This window comes from Mycteria americana, chromosome 13, assembly GCF_035582795.1.
Source record: "Mycteria americana isolate JAX WOST 10 ecotype Jacksonville Zoo and Gardens chromosome 13, USCA_MyAme_1.0, whole genome shotgun sequence".
Classification (NCBI taxonomy): domain Eukaryota; kingdom Metazoa; phylum Chordata; class Aves; order Ciconiiformes; family Ciconiidae; genus Mycteria; species Mycteria americana.
Genome location: NC_134377.1, coordinates 7,243,249 through 7,257,355, shown reverse-complemented (window position 1 = coordinate 7,257,355; position 14,107 = coordinate 7,243,249).

Here is a 14,107-nt window from a genome sequence, read left to right as displayed (position 1 = left end):
GGAGCAAGCAGTGACCGTGCCAGAGGTGGGCACTCCCCAAACTAAAGCGCAAAGCTTTGGCTCCTCATGGCATATCGCATACCTCGTACTACAGACATGACGTGAGCAGCTGCATCACCATTTCCAATGCTGTCCAAAAACCAAACCACTGATGCAATATTTCTAGTGTTTTCCACATTGCTCATGCTCTATGTAAACATAATAAACAGTTCTCTTGGAGGTGAGTGTGAAGCACTACGGAGTCTGAGTATCTGGGTTGTTCGCAAATCGAGCCAGCAGCCCAGACGCTGCAAGAATATGGGCCAGGAGCGCTCCTCATGCAGTGCCGCAGCAGTGTGGGACAGGACCAGCAGGAACCATTCGCGCTGGTGAGGGTGGTTCATTCCTCTAAGGAAAGTGAAACGTGGATGTTCATTTGTGGTAGGCTGCCGCCCTCCGTGTCGCACGGTGCTGACACAAATAAACTGACCAGACTTCAGCTGGTAAGCCAAGTCCTCTCAATTATCTGTCCCCAAAGGAATTCAGAGAGCAGGTATGTTTGTGAAAGAGTTAAAAGTTAAAGAAATCGGACATATTAAAAAAAACCATATAAATATTGGCCCTCCTAAATTAACAATGGTAACTTTGCCTTCCTCTGCTGATTCTCTCTGGGAGTCTCAACACATATAAGCAACTCCCATGTGCCAAGCCACACAAATCCCCCTGAAATAGATATGCCTTCCATGCCCCTTGCTGATTTTACAAGACATTGCATGAAGCAAATCGGTGATATTTATCAAGCGATTTGTCCCCTTTGGACCAACAGTGTGAGGGCATTGGAAGGTATCGGTGTCTCTGATCAACCGCCACAAGCCCCAAATAAATACAGTCCCCTGAGGAACAAAGCTGGGTTTAGAGACACTGTGCTGACTATTACAACCTGACACTGCAAATGGTGGACCCAGTCCTGTTCACACCCCGGCCACTGAGCAGGACCTCGTAACCCTCATCTCGTTAACTTGCAAACAGAAGCGTTGTAAAGTCTCCGTCCTGCTGACCAAAAAGAGCCAAAGATATAAGAAGGTAAAGCAAATATAGGTAGGGTCAGGTGCTAGCTGCCCCATCCCAGTGGAGGCGGAAGAGAAAAGGCCCTGAGGTAGCCAGAGTATGATGTCTGGCCAGGAAGGTGGGGAACAGGGAGTGAAAATGTAGCCAGGCCCCCGCAGAACCCAAGGTGGGAAGGCGGCACGTGCTCCCCTGCCCAACTGTCACCCAAAGCCACTTTTCAGCCCTTCTAGTGAATCTGGAGAAGTGGAGTAATTCCTACGGCAAAGACTGCATTTGGGAGCATGAGATTGTTTTGCAGAAGGTGAAACAGAGCTGCTCAAGCGGCCATTGCCATTGCTGGGGGAAGGGCTGTGCTGCTTCCAGGGGCATCGCCTGCCTCTCTTCTCGCGCTCATTTTTCCCTTCTCACTGTGGTATCTGTTTCCTCCCCTGCTGTGGAAGAGATGGTGTTAATTTTTTCTTTTTCTTCTTTTCCTTCCGACATACCTTTCGGCAAAAATGAAAAGCATTTCAAATGTCAGCAAGATCAGCTTAAACTCTTACAGGCTAAGCAGAGCAGCACTCTGTGCCAAGAAGAAAGCTCGGGCATGAAGCATTTAAATGAAGGCTTGGAGCCACCCGGTGAGTCAGTGGCGTATCTAGAAAGAGGGAGCAGGGGTGGCGAGCATTCGGTCTTTGGCTCCCAGCACTGCTTCTGTCAGGCTCTGCGTCAAGGCGTCTTCACAGCTTTTGCACAGCAGTGGCACCCCCCTGAAGCGAGGCAAGACCCCCGGCCTGCAGCCCACCACTGGCGCAGCTCTTCCCTGCAGAGCCCCTGGCCCAGCGGAGGGAGGATCTGTGCAGCCCGTTTGCAGCCCTGCTGAAAGTTGTGGGTTTGGTCTGAGCCGTGCTAATCAGCAGGATGGAGATGAGACATTCAGCCCTTACAAGGGAATTCTGTGCTAATCGCTGGCGATGCCTGGCTGCCAGTTGGCAGCTCCAGGAGCTGGAGATAAAGCACGGCTTGAAACAGGCTGGTTCAGCTGAGCAGCTGCGGGATCCGTGCTTATTCCTCCCTACACACTTGGTTGCTTTGCCATAGAAACCTCCCCATGGAGGACCGCTTGTGAATAAATACATGCAAATGCAAATTATGAGGTCCTGGCCTAGGAAACTGCCGCTGCTTCTTGGATGAACTCCGACGGGCCGCAGCTTAGCTGCGGAGGAACTCCCACAGCACACCCAGCCGTTCCCTGCCACCCCTGCCGGCGCTGCCGGCTGAAGGGCTCGGCGGGAACACAGCGGTGCGCATCCAGCTCCAGAGCGGCAAAGTGCCCCGGTGCCCCCCTACAGATGACACGCGTGCTCACGGCCCCAGGTTCAGAAGAAGCTATCTTCATAAAAGCCGACTTCCCAAACCGGAGAGGATGACACAACCCAAATGAGCCTTTCCTTGCACTGAACAGGAAAGCTCGGGGCTCTCAAAGGGGATTAAAGGGATGAGCTGCTAATTCAGGTCTCCTCACTGATACCCAGAGGGACCAGCTTTGCTATGCTCCTAAATCAGGGGGTGCCTGCCCTGCAGTGAGCCTCTGTCTCCTGCTGGATAACCCAGCAGGAGAGGTGGATCCCTTTCATCCTGGATACTCTCCTCCGTACCGTCCCTGCTGGTGCAGGGCTGCGGCCTCAGCTACGTGAAGCAGCACGCACACCTCCGTATCAAGACTCATACACCAGGCTATCTCCATCGTCGCGGTTTCCCAGCCTCCCTCCCTCCCTCTCCCGGTGCCGGACGCGGGTGGGCGGCCTGCAATGGGACCTGTGCCAGGTGGCAGAGAGGGAGCTGCAGCTGCGCCGGGCACTATCGCAGCCCCTGACCTCCCACCAGGCGATCAGACTCACAGTGGATCTCAAAGTGAAACATTTAAGCACACCTTTCAGAAGTAGTCTTCTGGAAGGAGAGGTCATCGGGTGCAAAGCCATGCCACACCTCCCCACCATCTTATTTTTCCCAGGCTTTATAAAATACCTCCCAGAAAACCCTCCTCCTCCTGGGGTTGCTTGGTCCCTTTTCAGATCTACAGCCACGTAGCGGCAGGGCATGAGACAGCGAACTCCCGTCTCCATCAATCCCTCAATTAGGAGCCGGCAGCTTCCCGCCTGGCGCTGCACACCCTCTTGCACGCTCCACCGGCAGCACCTCACTGAAGGTGCTGGTGAGCACGGCCAGCTGGGCTCTGCCCGGGCTCTGCCCGGGGTCGGGCAGGCAGCGGAGAGCTCTGGCAGAGCCGGCCCGCAACGCCCGGCACACACGTGGGGATGCTGAGCAGCACCACAGGTGACGAAGCCGTGGGTGCCAGATAGCAGAGGGAAGAAGGAACAGGCCAGACCTTTTCAGTTACTCAAACAGAATCACAGAATCACAGAATCATATAGGTTGGGAAAGACCTTTAAGATCATCGAGTCCAACCATAAACCTAACACTGCCCAGCCCACCACTACACCATGTCCCTAAGCACCTCATCCAAACGTCCTTTAAATACCTCCAGGGATGGCGACTCAACCACTTCCCTGGGCAGCCTGTTCCAGTGCTTGATAACCCTTTCAGTGAAGAAAAATTTCCTAATATCCAGTCTAAACCTCCCCTGGCACAACTTGGGGCTGTTTCCTCTTGTCCTATCGCTTGTTACCTGGGAGAAGAGACCGACCCCCACCTCTCTACAGCCTCCTTTCAGGTAGTTGAAGAGAGCGATGAGGTCTCCCCTCGAAGAAGTGCACTTGTTCCCTCCCCACCTAACTGAACACCACCTTCCTCACTCCTCCGTCCTTTATTTTACCTCAGCCTCTGACCACAAAGCCCGGGGTAACCATCTCAGCATGCTCCAGGGAGCAATACGCTTAGCACGGGGCCGCCGCACGCCCCCCTCATTCCCGTGACTCCGTCTAAATAACTGGTAATCATTTTGTTGAGGGAAGGATGCAAAAAGCAGCTGGAAGCGCAGGCTTGTCTGATCTATTTTTATTTCACACACTTCAAAACCTGTCAAGGCCCTTCTCTTCTGCACTGCCAAGGCTCTTTTTTCAACTCGTAACTCATTCCTCATCACAGGCACTTGGAAGATAAAGGGGTTTGCGCTGTTTGGGGCAGGCTGACAGGCTCCTTAGCGGACAGCTGCTGAGAAAGATGCCAAAAGAGAAAACGTTTCCTCTTAAGAAAGCAAACAAGAGAGGATTAAACATTTGCCTTCAGAGATCACTCTGTCCACCACCAGGTCACGTGTGTTTCACAGCTCAGAAGAGGCGACGGCGTCTCAACGCGAACTCTTATCGCTGCGCTGCCTTGACAGCGCGGCGGAGGTACAACAGCCTCCGCGGGCAGCTGGCAGAAAGCCCGGCCACCCCAACGCCGAGCAGCTGGGGACGGTTATCAATGGACAAGAGAATCTGTTTTGCAGTTTACTGGCATTAAACAAGCGCTCTTGAAATAGATGCAATAGCTGGCTTCAGGCTGCCAAGAGGTAGTTCACAAAACAAAATAGACCGGAACACTCTTAGCGGAGGCCAGCGCCCCGGGAAGCCATGACCGCATCTTGATCTACTTTGAGACACTAAGTACTCGATTATGAATCTCTTCTGTTCCTCTCCGACTTGATAGTATTCCAGTTCAGTGATGCCGATTCAAAACCAGAATAGCCACAAAACACAATAACCACGCAGAAACTCTTCCCCAGGAGAAGAGTGGAGAGGAAAGCCAGCTTTTTTCCCACACGCATTTACTCCTTTCCCCAAAGCCCAGCACTCCCCCTGCTGCATCCAAACTGCGTCAAAAGCGAGTGAACCACAAAAACACTGATGTTTCTTTCTACAGCGTCAGGTTTATCCAGTTTGCGTGCAGGGCGTGTCACCAGGCTGGAGGAGAGATACTTCGCTGCTTACTGATCAGCCAGTCCCGCCACTTCTGGGAGGATTATTCCTCCCAGTCCATTTTTGAGGCAATCTGCCCCAGGTGGGATACAGTGATGGGAAGCATTTGGAAAGCTATCGAACAACTACATGGGCCTTATTCAACCTGTGTAACTCCCCCGAAACACATGGGGTCTCATCAAGCACAAACACGGCACAGGAAACGGGAAAAAGGCACTTTCCCAGACTAGCAGCAGCAGCTGCCTTTGGGTCTCCATGTCAGACTTCTGAGCAGAGCTTTGCTCTTGATCCCCTGAAATCTTTTGGTTTGCAGAGCCAACAGTTTGACGTGTGCACCTTTGTCCGAACTCTGCTGCAACCAAATAACTGAATAGGTCAGAACCAAACTGCTCATTTTAGCAGCAGTTTTGGGGGGTTTTAGTTTTTCAGAAACTGCAACTGAAAGAGAGTGAAATGGAGGGCACCAAAGGAACAGCTTTGACATGCAACCAGATACTCAAAGGCACCAGCCCAGAGGGTCTCCAGCTGTAAGGTCCCCTTGCCTGGGTCTCAGCCCTGCACTGGCCCGTCCCTCAGCTCCAGTGAGTATTTCAGGGAGGACTGCCCTGCGCCTGTGCCAGCCCGTCACTGGCAGCCCCCGAGCCTCCTGCCTCCCCACGGCTAACAGCTCGAGGACAAGAGGAGCGGCCAGCTGGTTTGCCACCTTCTGAACTGAAAGGTCAGGAGCAGAAAAGGCGGCAGCATCCCCTCAGTTTTTGCACTGCTGATGCCTGTGCTGTTTCTGTCCCTTAGCAATATTATTAGCTCACTGAGTTGCCTCTACATCAGCGGTGCTCACTGACTTTCCAGACTTCGGCTGTTTTCAGAAGACCACAACAGAGACTGCCTTGTGGTAACACGCAGAAGGACCCTCTTCAAAGCAGGAGGAAGGCAGGCAATGCCTGGCTCCTACCTGCCGTTCCCGCTGTCGCTCACTAAGCAGAAATTAAGCCAAGCCAGCAAAACGCCATCCCTAACCACTAACCTCAGCTGTCCCATAGGAGAGAAGGCATTTTGCCACCCTGGGACAGCTGCTCTGGAGCTGGGCGGTCACTCGTCTCCTACAAGCAGGGACAGCAGGATGCATCCACCAGAACATCTTTTTGAGGTGTGTCCAGCTCGCGCTGCGCTGGGTGCCCGTGCCCAGGGGCTGGCAGTGGGGCTGCAGGGCTTCTGTGAGGAGAGGTCCGGGCTGCCGAGCTGAAGCTGGTGGCACCTCTGGGAAAGCGTATTTAAGAAAGGGCAAAACGCCACACGGCAGTGAGGGGGTGAGGAAAAAAAGTGTGAGAAACAGCTCTGCAATGCCAAGGCCAGTGGAGGAGCAGGAGGAGGAAGAAGAGGTGCTCCAGGCAGCAGAGCAGAGTGCCCCGCAGCCCGTGGGGTGGCCACGGTGGAGCAGGGGGACGGCCCTGATGGAACTGCGACCCGTGGGAAGGCCCCACGCTGGAGCAGGGGAACAGCGTGAGGAGGAAGGAGCAGCAGACACGATCTGTTATGGACTCCTCTACCTCCTCCCCCCGTTCCCCATGCCCCTGCACCGCTGGGAAGGGGAGGTAGAGGAGTCGGGGATGGAGTGAAACAGCCTGGGGAGAAGGTGAGGGTGGGAAGGTGTTGTTTTAATTTGTCTTTGTTTCTCACTATCCGAACCAATTTTAACTGGCAAACCCCCTATTTTAACTGGCAATCTCCCCAAGCCAAGCCTGTTTTGTCCGTGACAGTAATGGGTAAGTGGTCTCCCTGTCCTTATCTTGACTCACGAGCATTTTTCTGTCTTATTTTCTCTCCCTGCCCTGTTGAGGAGGGGGCAGCGAGGGGGTGGCTGGGTGGGTGCCCTGCGCCTGTCCAGCGAGACCCCCACTAGGTAAAACAACTGGAACCATCACTGGGGCTGGGGTTCAGAGAGAGACAGCCAAGGTATAAGGTAGGATTGGGGATCGGAGTATCAAAATAAAGCTAGGGCTGCTGCTAGAATTATCCCCAGTGTAACCCTTAGACTGGGGGATCGGTGTGTCCCATAGCATCAGTTTCAGCCGAAGGACAGGATCATGTTCCAAGAAGAGATAGTTGAAACACACGCTAAAAGCAAGGCTCAAATGGGGCTGCAGAGGGAAAGTGAGGGCTGCTGCTTGGACCCTCCCAACAGTCTCTAGCCAGAAGCTTCAGCACGTCCCACGGTATAAATCTCTGCGTAGGTTTAGGATTAGACTTCATTGGAGTCAAATGCTGACATGAAAAGCCTCTAATGAGTTCCCTAGAGCCTCATCCACTTTCTCCATGTTAAATTTGGCTCATTAACTGGATAAAAAGTTGTAGTGAAAAGACAAAACAATGACAGCACATCCTAACACATACCCAGAGGAAAGGAAGAAGCAACATTTCCTCTGTGTGCATTCACTCCTTTTCCCAAACCATGGCACTCCCTACTGCTGTACCCAAAGTGCTCTCAAAAGCAAGAGGTGAACAACACTGCAGGCAAAATGACGCACTCCTCTCTGGTTCTGAAGAGGTCTCTGATGTGCACTTTTATATAGTATTCTTCAAAGAGGAACAATATTGGCTAACGACTGAGCTTTGCAAAAAAAGGCTTGCTGTGGAGCTGTTCCAGAGACATGAGACTTATGAAGCAAGGAGCTCATTCAATTGTGAAGCAAGAAACAGCAACACCTTTTTTGTTATAGGAGGGTAAAAATCTCCACACTTCAGTTCTGTTTCTCAGCTGGATATTATGTCAGGGGAAAAAAAACCCTATTCACCCTGCAGTTTACTTGAGATTTTAGAAGACTGTAAAGGCATCAATAAGCAACCTAAAATGCCATCACATCGGTCTATGCATTATCACATTCTCAGCTTCACAGCGTGGCTGCTGAGGGCCGTCAGCTGCAGTACTCCAAAACCGCTTCGAGGCTGTGGGTTCACAACAGTTGTGGCCTGACTCGTGTCTCTAATGTGGGCTAAATACTGCCAACCTCCCCCAAAACTCACCCCCTCTCCCCAAAAAGCCCAAAAGCAACAACCTTGACAGCTCCTACTTTTAGACAACAAGTATCTTCTTTGTTATTTCTAGACGTAAATTGCACTCGACACAGTCAACATTGGAATACAAAGCCAATGCACGTTTGTGTTGCAGAGGTCTGTTCTCTTCTGCCAAGCGGGGCGGAGAGGCTTCTACCCTGAAAACAGAACCAAGTCTCCTGAAAGGAGGATTATAAATAAGCCTTATCCTCTAATCAGCAGCTTTGGTGGCACCTGGGCAGAGTGATTTGCAAGGTGTTCTTACCACAGTAACCAAGATCATTTGATCAGTGATTTCTCTTCCCCATACCCTTGCAAGGAAAGTAGTATGACCATCTTGTCAAGCAACTTACCTATAAACCTCCAGAACAGAGGCAGAGACTGTAACCTCTTCTCCGATTCACAGCCTCATGTCTTTCCCTGAAAGCGCTTCTCCTTAAAGACGTTTTTCACTTTTACCTATAGTGAGTAAACATGTTTGCCAGAAGCACAGGAATCCACAGCAGGATAGCACCTGCAGCTGCTAGAAACTTACAGGTGACATTCTCTTATTCTCCAGAAGGGAACATGAGTTTGTGTCCTTTAAGGATGAAATTAAGGGAGGAATTAAGGAAGGAGGATGAAAATAAATAGCACAGATTCAGCAGGCCTTACTGGAATTGCCTAAGAAGGAGGATTGATGTTTGTTGCAGGAGAGCAGAGAAATCAGAAAGGAGGGTACAAACCAGCTGTAACAGAAACAACAAAGCTGCACTTTTGCAGAGGCCACTGAGGGACTTCCAGCAAAGCAGCCTGTATACCCTAAGAAGTATCCACTCCAATAAGCCGCCATGAAGTGGCTTACTGTTCATCAGGAGACTGATGCAGGAGGTAATGCTCAGAGACCATCACTTCTAGGATGATCCAGCAGTTAGAGCACTCTCCGGGCCTCTGGAGACTTTGTCCCTGATCCAGGGACACTGCTATGCCAGTCACTTAAGGACAAGTAATGAAAAGTACTTAGGTGCCTAGCTCATTGGTTTCAGCAGGAGTTGTGAGCCCAAATCTGTCTTCAAATCCTGGTCCGAACCTCTTCATGGCTCGGTCTCCGTCTCCCTTTGTGAAATGCCAGGTGAAAACGTCTTTATAGCCTGTAACAGTTTTGTAAAGGAAAGCAAATGACAGCAGCAGTCAGACACTTTACAGCACAGCGCCATGAACAAGCTAAAGGGACGGTTCCATATAACACACCGTCTCCCTGCAAATTCAGGCATTCCCATTGCCTTCCCTTTGCATCACCAGCCCAGTGCTGTTGATATTCCCGCTGCGTGCTCTGTCCCACTCCCTGTTGACATTTTAGGCAATGTGGGACAAAATGTGGGAAGTTTTGCCTCACAACAAGCAGTGGTTTGCTCTGGAGTAGATGTACTAGCATCTCCCCACTGAGCTGGAAATAGGGCAAACCCCCAAGCAGACAACAGATTTTAAGTCCCTGGGCAGGGGAAAATGAAGAACAAATTAAATGTTCGCTGCAAGTAGTCCACTAAACAAAAGAACAATAGTGTTTTTCTGCCATTCTTTTCATTTCTCCCAGCATAACTACACATCTTCTGGATACAAACTGTTTCTTTGCCAGAGCTTCAACATTCTCCCCTGAATTAATGATACTGGAAAATCTCCACTTTTCATAGACTCCGATAGTCTCTGCTGAGCAGCAGAGGGCTGCACAATACTTGCTTATGCAATGACTGGTCATGTGCCAGGAATAATAGCCTGTCTGCTAGGAACAACCAATTCACACACAAAACCAAAATACTTTTCTCATTAAATGTCTGAATTGGGTGGAGTAAAAACACCCCGAACCTACTGGTCATACTGCACACTAATGCCAGCCTCCACACTGAGTTAGATAATCCCACACCCTAGTCTTTGAGGAACAGTTCGCATGAGCAGAGGACGGTGGCACTTCCTTATTCATTACCTCCAAAGTACTCTTGACACCATCAAGAACTATTATTACAGGACCAGGCAACAAGAGGACATCTGGACCAGTTAAAATGCAACTCGATCAGGGACGGTGCTTGCAGACAAGCACTGCTTTGGCTACTGCAGGCACCAGCATGCTGTAGTCGTATGGTAGCTCTTCTCTCCGCAGGCGTGATCTGTCCCTGGGGGGATGAGGAGGTGGAGAACAGTATCATCTTACTTGCAAAGTAATCTGCAGGACACTGCCCATATCAGCATTTGTTTCAAGGCTATTCTGGACCATGCTTTAAACATGGTGTATCCGTATTTCCTCCCCAAAAACATTGAAGGCAGGAGGTTCCCATAAAGTTAGCTTTATCTAATGTGAGAGGAGGAAGACCAGGTCTTATTGTCTGAAATCGGCTTAGCTGCAATAAGGTGCAAGTCCAGATCTAAATTTTTGCCTCTTTCAGGATGGAAACATCAAAGAACCCTGGGAGAACCCTTCCTGCATTTTGACCCGTGGCTGAGAAATAAGCAACCAAATCATTGACGCTTTCTTGTAGACCTCAGAATTCTACCCTTTGCTGCCTTACCAAATCATTACTCCACTGGGATGTCAGCCTTCCATCCTTGCTCATATTTTACTGGCAAGAGGAAATAGGACACCTCTACTTTAAATGAGAGCTCACTGTGAAGCTTAAGTAGTGAGATACACAGTGGACAGTTATCCTGACCACCAGCACCAGAAAGTCACATTTTCCACTCCATTCTGCCCTTCTAGAAGAGTTTTCTGGAGGGCAGGGGAGATCTGGGGGCCACATCCCTTTACTTCTGCCTTTCATTGGCAGAGATTAAGAGGCTGCTGCCTCTCCCGCAGTTTAAGAGTTGGTATAAACCAAGTTCTGTTACCCTGGAGAACAGGGCTTTTACATGTGGCATGTCTCAGAGAAGAGACACCATAGCTTGCCGCTTATCTCATCTACACAGCTTCCTTTCTCAGTCTCTCTCAGTCATAACGCAATACCTCGCAGACCGATATTTTGCAGAGCACCCTTGGAAAATGAACTACAGAAAAGTACAGCTTTAGGATCAAGTATAAGTTAGACACGCCTGGAGAGCAGAACTGCACAGGTATGGGATGAAAGCACCTGGTCAGTGAGGAAAACTCCTACAGTTCTGTGCAAAGCAAGTTTTTCAAGTGATACGTTCTCCAACCATTTAACTCTTCTCTGCCGTCACCAGGGTCTCTCTTCTGTTTTTGTACCAGAGCACAACCTCGGTTTTGACTCAGGAAGACCGGGTGAATTTCTACGTGCACTTCTCCACGCATCATTTTGCATGGCTGCAGCGTCGCTTCTCTGTCCCACAGAAGTACTTCAAAGGCATCTACACTAATGATATGAAAGGGGCAAGTTCATGTCAAAGCTTGTCTCTCTCTGCCAGAAGCAGGAAGCCATGGTGAGCCCTGAACCCGCTGAACAGGAAGAGGTTTACGAGCCCCCACACAAAGCAATGGCAAAGAACGAAAAGAAATGCTACAATCTGTGATGAAAAAAAAAGGTGATAAATAAGGGCAGATGTTAAAAACAGACAGCTGTATCTCTCCATAGTATCCTCCGTCCCAGAGAAACAGATGGCTTAAGTTGCTGAGCCGGAGGAATCTGCACGACCTACCTAAGCGCACATGCCCAACTAGCCAAGCACCAGGGGAGCGCACAGCATCAAGCAACCGCCGGAATAACCGGGGTGCGTATGCAGCCAGCACTCTGGGAACACTGAAGAGGAAAGAAAATAAGCTGAGTATTTTCATGCTAGAGTTTGTAATAGCACTGAGTTCATGGATTTTACAGCAGAAGTCACGTTTCTTGCATTTTTTCCTTCCAGAGGGTTCTGGTTTCTTGCATTTCATTCTCTTACCGACAGAGCCATCTAGTGGATGAGACATCAGTTGTTAGAAGGAAATTTTGATTTATCACGCTGTAAGTAAGGATAATACACACATCGCACGTAGGATCTTCAAAGCAGCCTGTAACAAACTAGCGTATCAGTTAGTCTAGTCAGAAATTGCTAAGTGATATGTTTGCCTTGGCCGGGGCTTAAATTCCTACCAATGTGAAACTTCAAACTTTTCAACACTAATTCACAGCATCTTTCTGAAAAGGGTAAACAGTTCATCCTAGGCTCAGCCTCAACCTGAATTCACCGTGCAAAGCCTTTCGTTTATGCAAAATCCAGTATCTTCTTCAAAGCTGATGTGGATTAGAGATGCTACATGTTTTAAATAAAGCTTAAAAGCTAAGGCACCACTGGTTGGAAAAAAAAGTTTTAAAAAAAAGTTTCATTGCTGTGTGCTCAGTGGACAGTCACAAATACAGAGGGTGAGAAACATCAGAAGGGGTAGAAAATTCTTAAAGCAGATACATTGCAGAGTTTGTTCTGTCAGTCGGACCTACGGGGGGTGGGGGGTGCGTATTGTTTCTTTCTGAAACTCCTATTTGTCCCCCTGCCCTCAGTGCTGCTGAATGCCACATCAGCTGTTTCAGAGAAGAGAAGAGATCTCAGTGGAGAGAACAGAAGTTTGGCGTTGCACAGGAAGGAGGAACAGGAGCTTTAAAAAACAGTAGAAAAGGTAAGCCCATTGTCATTAGGGGAAACAATCCCCAACAAACCTGCTACTGCCAGGCAGCTTTAATTTGCTTAAATAGCATTTAACCATTATACCCTTTCGGGTTCCCCTTGGTGTTTCAAAGCCCTTGCCATTCTAGTAGCTGCCTGTGGTCAAAATGCGGTGCCATTTCTCTCTGCCCTCTGCAAAAGAAGCTAGCATCTAACCTTCAGAATAGGCTACATGCTATTTAACAGTCAGAAGGAAACAGTGAGATGCAAAGCCAATGGGCCAGGTTTGCAGCCTTGCCAAAATGTTGCATCTCTTCCAAAAAAATACTTTTAGTCAAGTCCCCCATCTGTGGCTTTTTTCCTTTTCCACATATTAATAGTTCTTTTGGAGGCTTTACAGAAAAAGGAAGCAGAGCTTTGAGGGCTGGGAAGTACCAGATAGTCCTGGCAAAAAAAGATGTGGCAATCCTCACTGTTAGTTTCCCTGAGAGGTTACAGGGAGACCCCATAAGACACCAGACCCAAAGGAGTTCAGGCAAAGTAATTTCTCTTTGCTCGAACTGTGAGTACGCCTCTTGTCTCTCCTGTTACTGAACCCGGTAACGGTAACTTCCTTTGTCACTCACTGTACATTACCCACGGCCAGGACAACACCCATGAAGCAGAACAGCTTGCCATCCTTCAACACACACACACACACACACACACTCCATCCTATACGAGTTTATATTTATGGCAAGTAATTGTTGCACTAATTAATCTCGGGTTTCTATTAGGTGTTTGCTTTGGAAGAGAAGGCAGTCCTATCTGCTGAAGAAGCATCCTATAAAGTCTTGCAGCAGATGCTTTACTCAAGTTATACAGAAAGCAATCGTGTATCTTGCCATTCCTGTTCTGCCTGTTGACAGTACTGTAACTCCATTGTACAAAAAATCCAACTTGATTAGCAACACCATCACAAGCTTGATTTATTAAAAGCACTAAAACCCAGTTAACAGACTGCAAAAAAAAGACATCTATTTCAAATAGCCACACTACTACCTAGTAGGGATGTGGACATCTTGTATACCACCATAGAGCAACAAGCAAAGCCAGTGGATGTCAACAGAATTATCTGTTCTTACCTACCAACCCATTTCCAGAGATGGATTCCAGGCATAAGCATGGGATACTACAAGCAGACAGTTCAGTTCTTACCATGAAGCTCATGGTACAGCAACAGGAGAGAATTCTTTTCTCCTTTGCATGTTAAAAAGCATCAGTCTCAGTGGGCATCTAGTATAAAGACTCAAAATGGCCTTCAGCTTCATGTTGATTTTAAGATGGTCTTTCTCAAACTAGTCTTGTAATTCAGAAGCCTTTACTTCAGCATGGGGAGGAAATTCTGTGAAAATATGCCTTCTCTCCTACAGTAAGAGCTACACCCAAACTGACTATTAAAGAATTCCAAACAGTACAAACAGCTGTTACTGCTAGGGATTAGAAAGGTTGTAGTTTGCATATAGAACAGTGCAGTTTTACTTGCCTGCATCTTACGCAGATAC